The sequence below is a fragment of the Tiliqua scincoides genome, chromosome 1 (assembly GCF_035046505.1).
Source record: "Tiliqua scincoides isolate rTilSci1 chromosome 1, rTilSci1.hap2, whole genome shotgun sequence".
Lineage (NCBI taxonomy): Eukaryota > Metazoa > Chordata > Lepidosauria > Squamata > Scincidae > Tiliqua > Tiliqua scincoides.
The window spans coordinates 304,482,385-304,501,680 of NC_089821.1; the positions used below are offsets into that span (position 1 = coordinate 304,482,385).

At 47.2% G+C, this 19,296-nt stretch overlaps 1 protein-coding gene and 1 pseudogene across 1 annotated transcript in view; both read left to right on the forward strand.

Moving 5' to 3' along the window:
* Positions 1–719: 719 nt before the first annotated feature.
* LOC136637130 (5S ribosomal RNA) lies at positions 720–833 on the forward strand (annotated as a pseudogene).
* A 17,154-nt stretch (positions 834–17,987) lies between these two features.
* The window catches only part of AKT1 (AKT serine/threonine kinase 1), a 129,710-nt gene continuing 128,401 nt past the window's right edge, over positions 17,988–19,296 (forward strand). The window contains exon 1 of the mRNA XM_066629508.1: positions 17,988–18,181. The gene's annotated coding sequence lies outside the window, so the exon portion shown is untranslated. The remainder of the gene's footprint in view (positions 18,182–19,296) is intronic.

Genomic DNA, 19,296 nt, shown 5'->3' on the forward strand with positions numbered 1-19,296 from the left:
ACCCAATGGGAACCAGCATCTTACAAAAGACCTATTCTGGAAAATAGGCAGGCTTAGAGTGACACAGTAGGAGGAGGTTTGCAGCGGAGATGCTAGCCACCCAAAATAGCTCTGCATGTGCCCACAGTGTTTGAACCTGACACACGGATAGTAGTCAAGCAGGTATATCTGGTTTCTTAAGATTTATAACCCACTCTTTAGTGTTTCTGGTTTTAGGGCAACTTACCCTAGAAACGATAACATGAATTCTTGACAGGCTGACTGCAAGCCACACTGCCACGGGTGTGGGGGGTTCGGAATAGTAGAGTAGGCAGCAGCCAAGGAGCCAGAGGCAGCAGGGAGAGTCAAGGTAGGTTGGGGTTGCTTGCTAGACAGAGGCATCACAAGGGTTTGCGACACCCAGTGCGAGAGCTCATTGCCTCAACACCATGATGGCCCTCCTCCTGTGCCAGGCCATACAGAATAAATGACAATATCATGCTCACAGCCAAGCACATATGCATGTAAAACATACATGCAAGCACACTAAGGCACGGAACAGTGTACAGCATGCCATTCTATGCATTGGTACATCCTGAATGGCACTGCAGGTGTTTTTTTCGAATACACCTTGAACCAAAAGGGCAAACTCTGCCTTTGCTTTTCGATCAGTGGAGGGCAGGAGGCGGAGTAAATAAATACAGCATGCAACAGATAGAGTGGATCCTTCAGTAAGGCATGACAACTGTTACCCTGCACATGCCTGATCTCATCTGATCTCAGAAGCTAAGCAGGGTCAGGCCTGGTTAGTACTTAGATGGGAGACCACTTTGGAATACCGGGTGCTGTAGGCTTATACCATAGTCTTCCGAGACTGAAGGTTGCTGACCAGATTGCTGTAGGGCAGTGATTCTGAACCAGTGGTATGGGTACCACCAGTGTACTTGAGGTGGTGTCTGGTGGTACTTGCGGGGCCATGGAACACCTGCCTCCTGGCAGCGAAATCAGTAACACAATGTAACAAGCAGTGGTAGGTGGCTCAGATCTGTGTATGCTTTTCTGCACTCAGAAAGCCTTCCTGTCCACCCTGAGCCTCTCATTGGTGGTTTGTCATGTCACATCTGGCCTCCCAACCCAGAAGTAACTGGCAATTTTATCATTGCCAGTAACTTTCCAGTGGTACTTCAAACAGGTGGACCATGTGAAGTGGTACAGAAGAGGACAAACCTTGAGAAACACTGCTGTAGGGGGGACTGCTTGGGCCATCATCTTTGACATGAGAACAAAAGGTACAAGAGTGTCCCTATTTTGATTTGTGTTGATTAGGGTGTGTGCTGAAGCAGCATCCTCTGTTCCTGGGAATTCTGCTTGCTTTGTTTTTAAACGCAACCAATTCCAGAAAATCATCCTTGGCGTGGCTCCATGTGCCCTGAGTAGGTCCAGGCTGGTCTGCTTCAATTAGCTCCTGACAGGCAGATACGGCCAGGAAGTTATAGCTTCGCAAGAAGATCTGACTCTCCCAGCACTTGGGAGAGCAGGACCTGAATGTTGATTAGGGTTGTGAAGACCTGTGAATGTGGGGAAGCAAATTCTGAAGAACATCCTGATTCAGGGGGAACTAATCCTGCATCATTCAGCATCGTGATTCAGCCACTGGTGAAACGGGATGCATTTGGAAAGCCACACAGGAGCTCACAGAATAGTAATAAACCACTTGGAATTTAAGGCAAAAGGGCAGTAAGTGTTTTTACATCATTCCAGGGCTGTGTGGCCACTTTGCCCAACCTCTGGCTGTCATAAAGAAAAATGTTTCAGCGAAGGCAGTGACTCAGCAGTGATCCAAGATCACTGTTTCTCCTACTGCAGTTTGATGATAGCAGCTGGGTTCCCAGAAATAAAAAAATTTTCTTTTCAAAGGAATTGTAGGGTTATTCTCCATAGGGAGAGTGATGGAGTGGAAGATGAGTCAGGGGAATGAGAACAGCCTCACATTACTTAGCTAGGATTTGTGTGTGTTTTTCCCATCAACAGCAGCAGATCTGAGCTTTTTGTGCTAGAAAAATCCTGCAAGATTGTCGCAGTCGGCTTCCTGCTATAGCGGGTTGTGATGACCCAGTGCTATAGAAACCCAAGGAAAGGGAGAGAAAATGTTGTGCTTTTAGTGTATCTGACTCCTGCTGACCCACAACATTAAATGCAGTAGAACAAGTACAGCAAAACTAAAACAGCAATACAGGCATATTAAAACACAGCAGATGCAACCAGTTAAATGCCTGTTTGGGAGAATGAACAGGTATTCACACCAAGGCAGGCCTGGGATGGGTTTCCCATGGAATACTTTCTACAAATGGGACTCCACAGCGGAGAAGACCCTCTTCTCTCCCCCCCCTCACCTCACCTCAAAAGGTGGGGGCATCAAGAATCAAACTTCTGATTAAGCTGTGTTGTGTTTTTATTGTTTTAATTAATGTTTTAGTGCTGTTTATCTATTTATAGATATTTATAATATCTATATTATATTTGGTATAATATATTTGGTATAATATATTTGGTATATATATCTGCAACAGAAGGCATCTATCTCCGGACCAGATCAGACGGAAAGCTCTTCAACCTCTCCAGACTGAGAGCAAAATCCAAAGTCCAGCTGAAATGTCTGCGTGACTTCCTCTTTGCCGACGATGCAGCTGTCACTACCCACTCTGCCAAAGATCTCCAGCAGCTCATGGATCGTTTTAGCAAGGCCTGCCAAGATTTTGGACTGACAATCAGCCTGAAGAAAACACAGGTCATGGTTCAGGATGTGGACTCACCTCCCTGCATTACAATCTCTGAGCATGAACTGGAGGTTGTCCATGACTTTGTGTACCTTGGCTCAGCGATCTCCGACACTCATTCTCTCAATACTGAGCTAAACAAGCGCATCGGTAAAGCAGCTACCACGTTTTCCAGACTCACAAAGAGAGTCTGGTCCAACAAGAAGCTGACGGAACATACCAAGATCCAGGTCTACAGAGCTTGCGTCCTGAGTACACTTCTGTACTGCAGCGAGTCATGGACTCTTCGCTCACAACAGGAGAGGAAACTGAGCGCTTTCCACATGCGCTGCCTCCGACGCATCCTCGGCATCACCTGGCAGGACAAAGTTCCAAACAACACAGTCCTGGAACGTGCTGGAATCCCTAGCATGTATTCACTGCTGAAACAGAGACGCCTGCGTTGGCTTGGTCATGTCGTGAGAATGGATGATGGCCGGATCCCAAAGGATCTCCTCTATGGAGAACTCGTGCAAGGAAAGCGCCCTACAGGTAGACCACAGCTGCGATACAAGGACATCTGCAAGAGGGATCTGAAGGCCTTAGGGATGGACCTCAACAAGTGGGAAACCCTGGCCTCTGAGCGGCCCGCTTGGAGGCAGGCTGTGCAGCATGGCCTTTCCCAGTTTGAAGAGACACTTTGCCAACAGTCTGAGGCTAAGAGGCAAAGAAGGAAGGCCCATAGCCAGGGAGACAGACCAGGGACAGACTGCACTTGCTCCCGGTGTGGAAGGGATTGTCACTCCCGGATTGGCCTTTTCAGCCACACTAGACGCTGTGCCAGAACCACCTTTCAGAGAGCGATACCATAGTCTTTCGAGACTGAAGGTTGCCAATGATGATGATTGATTATATTTGGTGTTTTATTTGTAAGCCAACTTGAGTGCCCTTGGGTGTGGTAGTAAGGCAGGGTATAAATTCTTGAATGAATGAATGAATGAATCTCATGTCAGGCAGGTTGATATCGTGGTAGACGACCCTCCCAGTGCCAAGCCACGAGGGGCTTTCAAGGTAAGTGTGAACACTCTGCATTGTGCTTGAAAGGACCGTGAATCAGCAGCCCAGCTTCTAGGTTTCCTTACCCTCTTCTCCCCTGGCCATGCAAGGGTGAAAGCAAACTAGACAGCAAGGTGTGGAAATTTTGTGATCTGAACTCCTGAAGCCTTCAAGAAGCAGCCACTTGGCAGGGAGATTTGGGCAGCGGTCAGGATGCCCACCCTTTGCCTTGTGCCAGATCTCTAATGGAAATGCATTTCTTTATTACATTTATATCCCACCTTTCTGCCATCACAGAATTCAAGGCCACAAACACAAGCAGTCTCATGCTTAGTTCTGTTTAACTTCAGTAGGGTGGTTTTTTGCATGCTCTCTGATAAGGCACCACAGATTATACCCCTATTTGTCCCTTCTCATTTATTATTAGCCACTAATGGTTGGTTGGCAACCTTCAGTCTCGAAAGACTATGGTATAAGCCTCCAGCACCAGGTATTCCCAGGCAGTCTCCCATCCAAGTACTAACCGGGCCCGACCCTGCTTAGCTTCCAAGATCAGACGAGACTGGGCATGTGCAGGGCCACTATTAGTTATTATTAGCCAAAGAGGAAAAAGCCTATGGGCACAATTTAAGTCTTATTCTTCACTTATAGTACTTCAGGGAGATAATTTGGAATGGAGCAGTGGTACAGAGGCAACAAGTTTGAACTTCCCATGCCCTACCCCATGGTCCTGATTCAAAGCTCCCATCCTTTTGACTGCTTTTGGGGAAAAAATATCTATTACAGGCACAGAACTTTCACATCACATCTCATTTGACCCTGAAAAAGCTTCACTACTGGAAAATCCCAATTTCTCACCACTTTTAAAGGCACCAGACCCTTTGTATCAGGATGCTCTGTCACAGAGTGGCTAATTTTTCAGACAGTGTGAAGTGTTACAAAGCGATTGCAATCACTTGTGTTCTAGTGTTTCATAAAATAAAGGGCTTGGAAATGTGAGGACGATTTAGGGCAATCTAGGTGCTTCCCTGAGTACCAAGTGTGTGTGTTTTTTTAAACTTAAATGCATGAAAACGATACTGATTGCCATCTCCTATGTTAGTTGGATGATGATATTTGTGCTTTCATAATTCCCTAGAGAATTAACTCTTTTGGGAGAAAATAATGTCATTCTTTGGTTGAGATTTATCTTTCTCTCTCCTGTTACTGCAAAGCTTATGCATGAATTAATTTAGAATTCATTTATAGGGTAGGGGGAAACACTAACAGCCCTATTATCCTAACCAACTTTCCAGTACTGATGCAGCCATGCTAACAAGGCACAAACTGTTTTCCCTTGGGGGTGGGGGAGGAATTGATGGAGACCTCATCAAGATAAGGAATACTTGTTTTCCCCAAAATGCATACCCTTCTTCATGCAAGACACACTGCCCCCCTCCCACTAGTCATTTATCTGGCAATATATACCTGGCATTTCTGCCCACAAAGAAGCCCCCAAGGCAGCTTCCACCACTTAAAAATACAAAGATAAAGTAATAAAAGTATCAATAATATCACAATAGCCAAAACCATAAAATAATCTTAAAACAACAAGGGGAAAAAAACTTACAGCTAAGCTGAGAGACCAAAAGAAGAGAAGGGAAACAAGGCATCAATTTAACGGAATCTCCTGTTTAACCTTAAAAAGCCATCACCAGTCACGGAAAAATCACTATGTCATTTGTGATGGCATCATTAACACAGGGGTGCCCAAACCCCGGCCCTTGGGCCACTTGCGGCCCTTGAGGCCTCTCAATGCGGCCCTCGAGGAGCCCCCGGTCTCCAATGAGCCTCTGGCCCTCCGGGGATTTGTTGGAGCCCACACTGGCCCAACACAACTGCTCTCAGCGTGAGGGTGACTGTTTAACCTCTTGCATGAGCTGTAGATGAGGGCTCCCTCCACTGCTTGCTGTTTCACGTCTGTGATGCAGTAGCGGCAGCAAAGGAAAGGCCAGCCTTGCTTTGTGCAAGGCCTTTTATAGGCCTTGAGCTATTGCAAGACCTTCATTCATTCATGTAAGTTCATCTTTAATATAGTCATTTATGTAAACTTATGTAAATTTATTCAAATTTTAAATGTAAATTAATTCTTCCCCCCCCCCGGCCCCTGACACAGTGTCAGAGAGATGATGTGGCCCTCCTGCCAAAAACTTTGAACACCCCTGCATTAACACATTAAGGGTACAATCCTAACCCCTTATGTCAGTGCTTTCCAGCACTGACATAAGGGCAGTGCAGCTCTGAGGCAAGGGAACAAGCATTTCCTTACTTTGAGGAGGCCTCTGTGAGTGACACCCAACTGCAGGATGCAGCACATGTCCCATTGGCACCACTATGCCAGTGCTGGAAAGCACTGACATAAGGGGTTAGGATTGTGCCCTAACACACTCAATGATGTTCTTGAGTTGTTCTCCTTTACTGCTACTCAGCATCCAGTCGTCGTCCCCTTCACTGGTGCAGTTGCACTGAAAAGGAGCACACTGTATCCAGTGAAGGGCAGATCAGGAGCTCTGCAATGAGACTCTTCGAACCTGCACCAGCGCTTTAGCTGGTACAAGTCCCATGCAACCTCCCTGCCTGCCCAATTTTGCCCCCTCCCTGCCTCCTCCACACCCAGTTTTGACAGTCCCTGTTCCTACTGCTGCTTTGCCTGCTCTGGTGGCCACGGTGGGGTCCAGTAAAAGATGGGAGCACTGCTGCCAAAATGGCTGCTGAGTGCTGACAAAGCACTCCAAAGTAAACTCTGATAGGAATGGCATGCAGAGCCGTTCTCAGGGGGTGGGCTGGAAGGTATAGGAGCAGTTGATCCCATAGGTACAGACGTGCTGGAATCCCTAGCATGTATGCACTGCTGAAACAGAGATGCCTGCGTTGGCTCGGTCATGTCGTGAGAATGGATGATGGCCGGATCCCAAAGGATCTCCTCTATGGAGAACTCGTGCAAGGAAAGCGCCCTACAGGTAGACCACAGCTGCGATACAAGGACATCTGCAAGAGGGATCTGAAGGCCTTAGGAGTGGACCTCAACAAGTGGGAAACCCTGGCCTCTGAGCGGCCCACTTGGAGGCTGGCTGTGCAGCATGGCCTTTCCCAGTTTGAAGAGACACTTGGCCAACAGTTTGAGGCTAAGAGGCAAAGAAGGAAGGCCCATAGCCAGGGAGACAGGCCAGGGACAGACTGCACTTGCTCCCAGTGTGGAAGGGATTGTCACTCCTGAATTGGCCTTTTCAGCCACACTAGACGCTGTGCCAGAACCACCATTCAGAGCGCGATACCATAGTCTTTCGAGACTGAAGGTTGCCAACAGGATCCCATAGGTACTTTGGTCCCAAGCAACAAAGAGCTTGAAAGGACAAAACCAACAACTTAAATTGAGCACAGAAATGAATCGACAGCCACTGGAACAGTGGTCCAACAGAACTGAACCACTGAACACCAGTAACCACACTGGCTGCCACATTCTGCACTAATTGCTGTTTCTGGACAGTCTTCAAGGTAGCCCCATATAGAGTCCATTACAGTAGTTGAACTGGGATGTCACCAAGGTGTGGACCACAGCGGTCAGGTCCAACTGATTCAGGTATGGCCGCAACTGATAGAGGGCCCAACTTTACAGCACCGGTGGTAAGGGTGCAAGGCAGCCCCAAGGTAAGGGAACAAATGTTCCCATACCTTGAGGAGATGTCTGTGACTGCCTCCCCAACAAAGGAAGCAGTGCATACCCCATTTGCACAGCAGCACTGGCACTGGAAAATTGGATAGGATTGGGCCCAGAGACCCAGTTTTATCTAAACCCTATTCATACACAAATGACCAACTTCCTTCCCTGCCTCACCAACAAGCATAATAGGGCTTGGATACGGATTCTCAAAAACAGGTCCAAGAACATCACATTTACTATATATGGACAATTTGAAGATATATGGAAATTCATTGTCTTGAACTTTTGGAAGTGGATATCATCAAGCATGATCAAGTTAAATAAATGCAAGTGAATATTACTGGCAAGTTAAAAAGCTCTTATGAGCAAAAATTAAATGGTGGTGACACAAGTAGAACAATTAATATTTGGGCTCTCCCAGTTCTACAATATACTGCTGGCATTACTGAACAGTTGCAGGCAGAGTAAGAAGCAATTGAGCAAAAATTCCAGAAAATCAAGACAAGGCATCAGTCATTACACCCTAGAATCGTTGATGCACGTTACTGACCATGACAATCAGATGGAAGGACTCTCTTATAAGCTAAACAGTTTCAGATGAAAAATGAGTGCTAAATGATTATACCAAGAAGAGCAAAGAAAGACTTTTAGTTGAAGTACAGACATGCCCTGGTATCTTTTCTGGAACCCCCTATGAAACCCCATATACCAGGGAATGCCCTCCATTTTCCAGAGGCGAGGGGACCTCTGCGCCTCTCGCCCCCAGAGGGTCCTTTGAGCCCAGCAGAGGCCATGCACCTGCATCTGCCATCTCTGCCAGGCTCAACTGAGCCTCACAACAAAGAAAAGTGACTTCTGCTGTTTTTGCAAAACTGGAAATGACATCGTCCCGTATCTAAAGGATGATAAACCCGACAAAAATTGGGTTTGATATAAAGGATGATAAACCCAACAAAAATAACTGAATATGGTCAAACAAAAATTCTTTGGGACTTCAGATTACTTAAAACACAATATATCAGTGGTTTCCAAACTTTTTAGCACCAGGACCCACTGTTTTAAATGACACTCTGTTGGGAGCCACCTAGGTTTACGAGACTTAAAAAAGGAGATCTAGAAAGAAATAATATTTTTATTTACAAGTAATAATAATCAGAAAAAAGATGCTCAAACATTTTATCTCCCCATATTTATACAAGCTTGCAAACTGCAGGAGCTGCGTTCCTTGAGAGCTGCTAGAGCTGAACTCTTTGCAGGGCAATTAGCAGCTAATGATATTTGAATATCTTCAGGGCTTGATGCAGTTAGTTATCTGATGTTTCCATCATCCGTTTTTTCATTGGAGGCTCCACTTTGAGACCCACCCAAAATTGGGTCACGACCCACCAGTGGGTCCCTACCCACGGTTTGGGAACCACTGGACTAGACATAAGAGTAGTTGACAAAGTGAAAAATCAAGTTTGGATCATTGATACTGCAATTCCAGGAGACAGAAGAATTGAAGACGAAGAATGCATCATGCTGTTCATGTTGGCAACCTTCAGTCTCAAAAGACTATGGTATCGCGCTCTGAATGGTGGTTCTGGAACAGCGTCTAGTGTGGCTGAAAAGGCCGATTCAGGAGTGACAATCCCTTCCACACCGGGAGCAAGTGCAGTCTGCCCCTGGTCTGTCTCCCTGGCTATGGGCCTTCCTTCTTTGCCTCTCTGCCTCAGACTGTTGGCCAACAGTCTGAAGAATGCAAGAAGATCACAAAATATCAAGTCCTGTGAGTAGAACTTGGGCATCTTTGGAAGAAGGAGGTCAATTTCAGGCCAATTGTTATCCAAGCCCTTGGATCAGTGCCTAGAAGTCTGAAGAAACACCTGGACATTCTCGGCCTTGAGCAAATCACACCAGCTCAGCTCCCAAGAACAACTTTGCTTGGAACAGCAAGAATCCTATGGCAATCTTTCTGCGATTCCCAAGATCTTGGATAGATCTTGAATTGCAGAACCAGTCCAGCATACTTGCTCAGGCTGTGCTTCATTACCTTGGAGCTTCATTGCAGCTGAATCGGCGCTGGAAAGTTCAATAGGATTGGGCCCATAGATAGGATAATGACTGAACAGGTGCAAATAGTCAACACTGCTGGGAACTTGCCACATATTGTGACACTACCTCACAAACTCTGAGTGTCATAATAGGGAAATATTCACTACAATGTTACACAGGAATTTATGCCAAAAGCACACAATACCATCTGTGGAAAAATAGTGGGAATACAAGCCAGAAAACATGGTTGAAAACAAGCAGGTGAAGACGCTGGGAGATTTTAAAATTCAAACAGATAAGAACGTAGACCATAATACACTGGACATAACTCCGGTTAGAAAAAAAAGCAAGTGAAATTTATTGATGTGTCAAGCACTGGAGAGAGGAGAATCAAAGAAAAAGAGCTGGAAAAAATTAAAAAATGCAAAGATTTGGAAATCAAAGTTCAGTGTCTCTGGGGAAGAAAAGGACAATAACTCCAATACAGGTAGACCACAGCTGCAATACAAGGACACCTGCAAGAGGGATCTGAAGGCCTTAGGAATGGACCTCAACAGGTGGGAAACCCTGGCCTCTGAGCAGCCAGCTTGGAGGCAGGCTGTGCAGCATGGCCTCTTCCAGTTTGAAGAGGCACTTGGCCAACAGACAGAGGCAAAGAAGGAAGGCCCATAGCCAGGGAGACAGACCAGGGACAGACTGCACTTGCTCCTGGTGTGGAAGGGATTGTCACTCCCGAATTGGCCTTTTCAGCCACACTAGACGCTGTTCCAGAACCACCATTCAGAGCGCGATAGCATAGTCTTTCGAGACTGAAGGTCGCCAACTGGTCAGACTACTAGGTGCAGTTCTGAAGGCCCTAAAGCAGCCATTTTCAACCACTGTGCCATGGCACACTGGTGTGCCACAAGTGGTTCACAAGTGTGCCACAGGAATTTGAGGGAAGGTCATTTATTAGTAGGGCCAATAGGGGATATGAGCTCCCACTGTCAGTATGGTGTGTCTTGTCAATTGTCAAAAACTTGATGGTGTGCCTTGACAATTTTAATACCTTGTCAACATGCCATGAGGTGAAAAAGGTTGAAAATCTTTATTGTTATTGTTATTGTTATTATTTAAAATCCCTGCCCTAAAGAAACATCTGGGCAATGCTGACTGAGGGCCCAATCCTATCCAATTTTCCAGCACTGATGCAGCTGTGCTAATGGGACATGTGCTGCATCTTGTGGTGGTAGGGGCAGTCACAGAGGCCTCCTCAAGGCGAGTGAACACTTGTTCTCTTACCTTGGAGCTTCATTGCAGCTGAATCGGCGCTGGAAAGTTGAATAGGATTGGGCCCATAGATAGGATAATGACTGGACAGGTGCAATTAGTCAACACTGCTGGGAACATGCCACATATTGTGACAATACCCCACCAACGCCAAAATTCTTGGCTACAAACAATTCAAACTAACAAGCGTCCAAAAAAGCCAATTCACCTGGTGGACTATGAAAATTTAATTTAATAATAGGGAATAGCTACAAAGAATGAGAACTAGCTACGGTTCTTCTGGTTGAGTTAAATTTGTGTATAAAACATCCGTATATAACAAGGATGGACCTGTACATGTGTTTAGGATGTGGTGATGGAATCTCGCCTGGATGCCTTTAAAAGGGGTTGGACAAATTTCTGAAGTCTATCACGGGTTACAAGCCATGATGTGTATGTGCAGCCTCCTGATTTTAGAAGTAGGGTACCTCAGAATGCCAAATGCAAGGGAGGGCAAGAATGCCAAATGCAAGGGAGGACACCAGGGTGCAGTTGTCTTGTGTGCTCCCTGGGGCATTTGGTGGGCCACTGTGAGATGCAGGAAGCTGAACTAGATGGGCCTTTGACCTGATTCAGCAAGTCTGTTCTTATGTTCTTAAGTCAAAACTGGCTCACCCATGTGAGCAATGACAACACAATCTTAGGTCTACTCAGAAGTAAGCCCCATTGTGTTAAGTATCAGCTTGCGCTGAATGGGGTTGCACTCCCCCTGAAGGAGCAGGTCTGCAGCTTGGGGGTCCACCTGGACTCGCAGCTGCTCCTGGATTCCCAAGTGGCGGCTGTGGCTAGGGGGACCTTTGCTCAGCTTTGGCTGGTGCGCCAGCTGCGGCTGTGCTTGAATCGTGCAGACCTGGCCACAGTGATCCATGCCACGGTGACATTGAGGCTAGATTATTGTAACACGCTCTATGTGGGGCTGCCCTTGAAGATGGTTTGGAAACTGCAACTAGTGCAGAATGCGGCGGCCTGTGTAGTTACTGGAGGTAGGCGGTTTGACTCTGTCAGTCCGCTTCTCCAGCTGCTGCACTGGCTGCCCATTCGTTTCCGGGCCCAATTCAAGGTGCTGGTTTTTGACCTTTAAAGCCTTATACTGCTCTGGGCCAGGGTATCTTAGAGACCGCCTACTCCCGTACAATCCGGCCTGTCCTCTTAGGTAATCAGAGAAGGCCTTTATACAAGTGCCGCCACTTAGGGAGGTACGTGGGGCGGCGGCAAGAAATAGGGCCTTCTCAGCATTGGCACCAATGCTATGGAATTCCCCTTGACTTAAGAACTGCTCCCTCTCTTGAAACTTTTCATTGAGGCCTGAAGACCCTTCTGTTTAGACAAGCCTTCTGAGTTCCTGGCCTTTTAAACATCTTTTAACATCTCTTAATATTTTTAACATCTGTTTACAGGCCTGATCCTTTTTTAATTTGCTGCATTATGCTCTTATCTGACTAGTTTTTATCTGACTTCTGATTTTACAATATGTTATTTTTTATCTGTTTTAAACTATGTTTTTAATTTGTTTTTAACCTTGTTTTGTAAGCCGCCTTGAGTCCCTTCGGGGAGAAAGGTGGGGTAAAAATAAAGTATAAGAATAAGAATCAGAATAATAAGTTGGGCTTACTCCCAGGAAAGTCTCTTCAAGCACCACTCCCCCTTTCTTCCTCTTCTGGTTCTGAATTGGAAAAGGAGAAGGGGAAAGAGTGGAAGAGAAAAAGTGCTAACCCATCTCTCTTCATCTCTGTCCTCGTCCTTTTCCAGTCCAGGGAGTGGGGAGGAGCAGGTGATGACCCTTCAGAAGGTAGGTGGGGGCAGCACTTGGGACACGGTCTATATTACATATAGGACGCAATCCTAACCAACTTTCCAGCACTGACATGGCTGTGCCAATGTGCCGTGCACTGCATCTTGCAGTGGGGAAGCACTCAAGGGGGCCTCCTCAAAGTTAGGGCGTGTTTGTTACCTTGGGTTGCACTGCGGCTAGGTCAGTGCTGGAAAGTTGGTTCCGATTGCTCCCATAATTTATTAATTGCAAGAAGGCTATGTGCTTCTTGTAATTTGTATGTTGAAATGAGGAAACAGATCAGGGAGGTGACAAGGAGGGACAGGGTTGTAATCATGGGGGACTTCAATTATCCTCATATAGACTGGGTCAATTTGTGTTCTGGTCACGATAAGGAGACCGGATTTCTTGACGTGCTAAATGACTGTGGCTTAGAGCAGCTAGTCACGGAGCCCACCAGAGGGCAGGTGACTCTGGATTTAATATTGTGCGGTACACAGGACCTGGTTAGAGATGTAAATGTTACTGAGCCGTTGGGGAACAGTGATCATGCTGCGATCCGTTTCGACGTGCACATCGGGGAAAGAATACCGGGCAAATCTCTCACAAAAACCCTTCTTCCGATGGGCGGACTTCCTCAAATGAGGAGGCTGGTTAGGTTGAAAGGGAAGGTAAAAAGAGTCCAATCTCTCCAGAGTGCATGGAGGCTGCTTAAAACAACAGTAATAGAGGCCCAGCAGAGGAGTATACCATAAAGAAAGAAATCCACTAAATCCAGGAGGTTGCTTGCATGGCTTACGAGCCAAGTTAGAGAGGCTGTAAAGGGCAAAGAAGCTTCCTTCCATAAATGGAAGTCTTGCCCTAATGAGGAGAATAAAAAGGAACATAAACTGTGGCAAAAGAAATGTAAGAAGGTGATATGGGAGGCCAAGCGATACTATGAGGAATGCATGGCCAGCAACATTAAGGGGAATAATAAAAGCTTCTTCAAATATGTTAGAAGCAGGAAACCCACCAGAGAAGCGGTTGGCCCTCTGGATGGTGAGGGAGGGAAAGGGGAGATAAAAGGAGACTTAGAGATGGCAGAGAAATTAAATGAGTTCTTTGCATCTGTCTTCACGGCAGAAGACCTTGGGCAGATACCGCTGCCCGAATGGCCCCTCCTGACCAAGGAGTTGCCAAAAAATGTTGGCAAATAAGTCAGATAGAGGTTAAAAGAGAAGATGTTTCAGACCTCATTGATAAATTAAAGATCAATAAGTCACCGGGCCCTGATGGCATCCACCCAAGAGTTATTAAGGAATTGAAGAATGAAGTTGCTGGTCTTTTGACTAAGATATGCAACTTGTCCCTCAAAACGGCCACGGTGGCAGAAGACTGGAGGATAGCAAATGTCACGCCTATCTTTAAAAAGGGAAAGAGGGGGGACCCGGGAAACTATAGGCCGGTCAGCCTAACATCTATACCGGGTAAGATGGTGGAATGCCTCATCAAAGATAGGATCTCAAAACACATAGATGAACAGGCCTTGCTGAGGGAGAGTCAGCATGGCTTCTGTAAGGGTAAGTCTTGACTCACGAACCTTATAGAATTCTTTGAGAAGGTCAACAGGCATGTGGATGCAGGAGAGCCCGTAGACATTATATATCTGGACTTTCAGAAGACGTTCGACAAGGTCCCTCACCAAAGGCTACTAAAAAATCTCCACAGTCAGGGAATTAGAGGGCAGCTCCTCTCATGGATTGAGAACTGGTTGAAGGCCAGGAAACAGAGAGTGGGTGTCAATGGGCAATTTTCACAATGGAGAGAGGTGAAAAGCAGTGTGCCCAAGGATCTGTCCTGGGACCGGTGCTTTTCAACCTCTTCATAAATGACCTGGAAACAGGGTTGAGTAGTGAGGTGGCCAAGTTTGCAGATGACACCAAACTTTTCCGAGTGGTGAAGACCAGAAGTGATTGTGAGGAGCTCCAGAAGGAGCTCTCCAGACTGGCAGAATGGGCAGCAAAATGGCAGATGCGCTTCAATGTCAGTAAGTGTAAGGTCATGCACATTGGGGCAAAAAATCAAAACTTCACATATAGGCTGATGGGTTCTGAGCTGTCTGTGACAGATCAGGAAAGAGATCTTGGGGTGGTGGTGGACAGGTCGATGAAAATGTCAACTCAATGTGCGGCGGCAGTGAAGAAGGCCAATTCTATGCTTGGGATCATTAGAAAAGGTATTGAGAACAAAACGGCTAATATTATAATGCCGTTGTACAAATCGATGGTAAGGCCACACCTGGAGTACTGTGTCCAGTTCTGGTCGCCGCATCTCAAAAAAGACATAGTGGAAATGGAAAAGGTGCAAAAGAGAGCGACTAATGATTACTGGGCTGGGGCACCTTCCTTATGAGGAAAGGCTACGGCGTTTGGGCCTCTTCAGCCTAGAAAAGAGACGCCTGAGGGGGGACATGATTGAGACATACAAAATTATGAAGGGGATGGACAGAGTGGATAGAGAGATGCTCTTTACACTCTCACATAACACCAGAACCAGGGGACATCCACTAAAATTGAGTGTTGGGAGAGTTAGAACAGACAAAAGAAAATATTTCTTTACTCAGCATGTGGTTGGTCTGTGGAACTCCTCGTCACAGGATGCGGTGATGGCGTCTGGCCTGCTTTAAAAGCGAATTGGACAAGTTTCTGGAGGAAAAATCCATTACAGGGTACAAGCCATGATGTGCATGTACAACCTCCTGATTTTAGAAATGGGCTATGTCAGAATGCCAGATGCAAGGGAGGGCACCAGAATGAGATCTCTTGTTATCTGGTGTGCTCCCTGGGGCATTTGGTGGGCCGCTTTGAGATACAGGAAGCTGGACTAGATGGGCCTATGGCCTGATCCAGTGGGGCTGTTCTTATGTGCTACATGCTCACAGGGGAAAGGAGAACATTTAAGTTATTTTCCAGGACACGAGACTAAAAAGAGGACATGTCCTGGGAAAAGAGGACACCTGGTCACCCTGGTCTAGGGATCCTGCTAGTGCCACCAGATATACCATCTCCAGTTCCACTGGTGGCACCCATATCACTGGTTGAGAAACATGTTTCTAGTGTTCTCCATGTCTGTAGTCAGGATTCTAGAGGTGGATGGGCAACTATTTTTTCAGGGTAGGCAATTATGTTGAGTATATATACTGGTGTGCAAAATTAAAGGCTAAGTGTGGAGAAACATCAAAGACCAGTAAATGTGCAAGGGTGGGCAAATGTCTGACAGAGTGGGCAATGCCCACCCTGGTGCCCCTTTAGCTATGGCCCTGGTCTCTCTCTCTCTGTATACAGGTGTGCCCTGGTATCCACAGGGGTTCTGTTCTGGGCTCTCCCAGAACTGTGAATACTGCAGACAACTAGAAAGATAGGGGAATAAAAAATGTTGGCAAAATAAGATTTTTTAAAATATTCCCCTGTCTTTTTAAGAGGTATCCCTGGTATCTGTGGATAATGGAATCCATGGCTACTGGGGCATGCCCATACCTACCTACCTACCTAGATCTAAGAATGTAAGAACATAAGAAGAGCCCTGCTGGATCAGGCCATAGGCCCATCTAGTCCAGCTTCCTGTATCTCACAGTGGCCCACCAAATGCCCCAGGGAGCACACCAGATAACAAGAGACCTCATCCTGGTGCCCTCCCTTGCATCTGGCATTCTGACATAGCCCATTTCTAAAATCAGGAGGTTGCGCATACACATTATGGCTTGTAACCCATAATGGATTTTTCCTCCAGAAACTTGTCCAATCACCTTTTAAAGGCATCCAGGCCAGATGCTGTCACCACATCCTGTGGCAAGGAGTTCCACAGACCAACGACATGCCGAATAAAGAGACCAGATCTATCTCTCTCTCTCTTTCTCTCTCTCTCTATCATAATAGATATCTGTATGAATGTATGTATGTATGTATGTATGTATATATATATATATATATATATATATATATACACACACACACACACAGAGATATTTATATGTATCTATCCATTAGATAGATATGTAGATACATATAGATCTACATTAGATGTATGTACATAGATACATGTCTAGATCTAGATCTACATAGATGCATAGATACAGATTTACATTAGATCTATCCATATATATAGACAGAGACAGACATTATGACATATATATAGACATATGACATATATATAGACAGAGACAGACAGACAGACAGACATATTATGATAGAGCAGGGGTGTCCAAAGTTTTTGGCAGGAGGGCCACATTGTCTCTCTGACACTGTGTCGGGGGGGGGGGGGCGGCTGGGAAAAAAAGAACTAATTTGCATTTAAAACTTGAATAAATTTACATAAGTTTACATAAATGAATATATTAAAGATGGAACTTATATGAATGAATGAAGGTCTTGCAGTAGCTCAAGGCCTATAAAAGGCCTTGCACAAAGCATGGCTGGCCTTTCCCTTGCTACTGCTACTGCATCACAGATATGAAACAAGCAGTGGAGGGAACCTTCATCCACAGCTCACGTGAGACGTCAAACAGTTGCCCTCACGCTGAGAGCAGTTGTGTGGGGCCAGTGTGGGCTCTAACAAAACTCCAGAGGGCCAGAGGCTCGTTGGAGACTGGGGGCTCCCTGAGGGCCGCATTGAGAGGTCTCGAGGGCCGCAAGTGGCCCCAGGGCCGGGGTTTGAGCACCTCTGTGATAGAGAGAGACAGACAGAGAGAGAGAGATATATATATCTTTCATTATAGATATCTCTTTCTAGATATATATCTATATATATATATACACACACACAAACAGAGATATCTATATCTATCCATAAATATATATATAGACAGAGATATCTGTCTATCTATATCTATTGTTATAGATATCTCTGTCTATATGTATGTATATACATTATATATATATATATATATATATATATATATATATATATATATATATATATATATATATACAACAGATCAGACAGATCTATAGCTATCCACCGATCTATATATAAGTATATACACACAGAGATATCTAGATCTATCCATAGGCATATATAAATATATATATTTATAAACACACACACAGAGATATCTAGATCCATAAAAAATATATAGATAGATAGATCTATTTTTATGGCTCCAGACACCTCCGTATATACACATTTCCGTGTCTATAGGTGGCTCCGGAGGTCTCTTCTATGGGGCTCGCTCTCGGCCCGCCAGCCTCCCTGCAGCGAAAGGGCTTCCGAGCGTCTTTGCTCCCTTCCTCGCAGCTCCAGGACCGGCCCTTGGAGGCGGGGCGGGGCGGCGCGGACGGCGGCAGGACCCCGCGGCGCCGGGCGGCGCGCTCCAAGAGGAGCCGGAGCGACTGGGCGGCGCTGGCGGAGCCTCCGCAGAGGAAGCCGCGAGGAGCAGCGCCGCAGCTCGCTCGGAGCCCGGGCTGGCGGGCGAGCGAGGCAGGCGCGCTCCCGGACTGGCCACCGCGGCCCGGCGCTGGAGGAGGGCGGGGAGGCGCCTGCCGGGCCTGGCTGCGTCCGGCCGGCCAGCCAGCCAGCAGCGGCGCCGCGCCCAGGCATGTAAGTGCTGCCGGTGCAGGCCGGTGCGTGGCTCGCCTCGCCTCGCCTCGCCCGCTCGCGCTGCAGCGGGGCTGCTTCGTGCATTGTCTGCAGCGCCCCCCGCCCCGCCCCGCCCCGCCCGGCGCTTCGCCCCCCGCAACCCGACCCTCCTCCTCCCGGGCCTTTGCCTGCGCGGGGCTCCCCTCCCCTCTTTGGGGCACTGCGGTGGCCGCTGCAGCAGCAGAGCAGCCCGGGCTTGGCACGTGTGCCCCCCACAGCCACAGCCTGCAAGAGCTGGGGGGTTGCAAGGGGGCTGGGTCCTGGCCCTCCTCTTCCCTCCTCCCGGGGACCGCGGGACTACCCGCCACTTGACTGCTTGCTGGAGGGGGTGGCCAAAAACTGCATGGGGAGAGTCGTGCCCGCTGCCCTCTTTCTCCTCCTCCTCTGCTGTGTTTGTTTACCTCTTTGGCTTCCCCATTTGCTGCCTTGGATAACATGTTTGCCCCCCACGACAGACCAAAAAGAGCCCTGGGACTTTGCCTTCTTGCCACCAAAAGGGGCTGGGTCCTGTCCCTCCTCCTCCCACTTGCCTCCTCCTTTTTCCTCCTGGGGACTGTGGAACTACCAATCACTTGATTGCTTGCAGGAGGGGGTGGGCAAAAAACTAGCTGAGGGGAGCTTTGTCTGCTGCCGCTTCTCTCTTCTTTTCCCTCTGCCCTATTTGTTTACCTCTCTGGCTTCCCCATTTGTTGGCCTCAGCTACCTTGGCTGGAACAAGTCAGACCAAAAAGGGCCCTGGGGGTTTGCTTTCTTGTCACCAAAAGGGGCTTGGTCCTGTCCCTCCTCCTTCCACTTGCCCGCACCTCTTTCCTCGTGGGGACTGTGGGACTACCCACCACTTGATTGTTTGCAGGAGGGGGTGGGCAAAAAACTGGCTAGGGAGAGCTTTGTCTGCTGCTGCCTTTCTCTTCCTTCCCCTCTGCCCTGTTTGTTTACCTCTCTGGCTTCCCCACTTGCTGCTGTGCAATGCAGGGAATGAGCCTGGATCTGAGCTGCCTTCCTTGTACACTTCCTAGGCAGTCCAGGAGGGTGCCTGGGTTTCCAGGGTCTTGCCTGGGAACACCCCTTAGTTATTC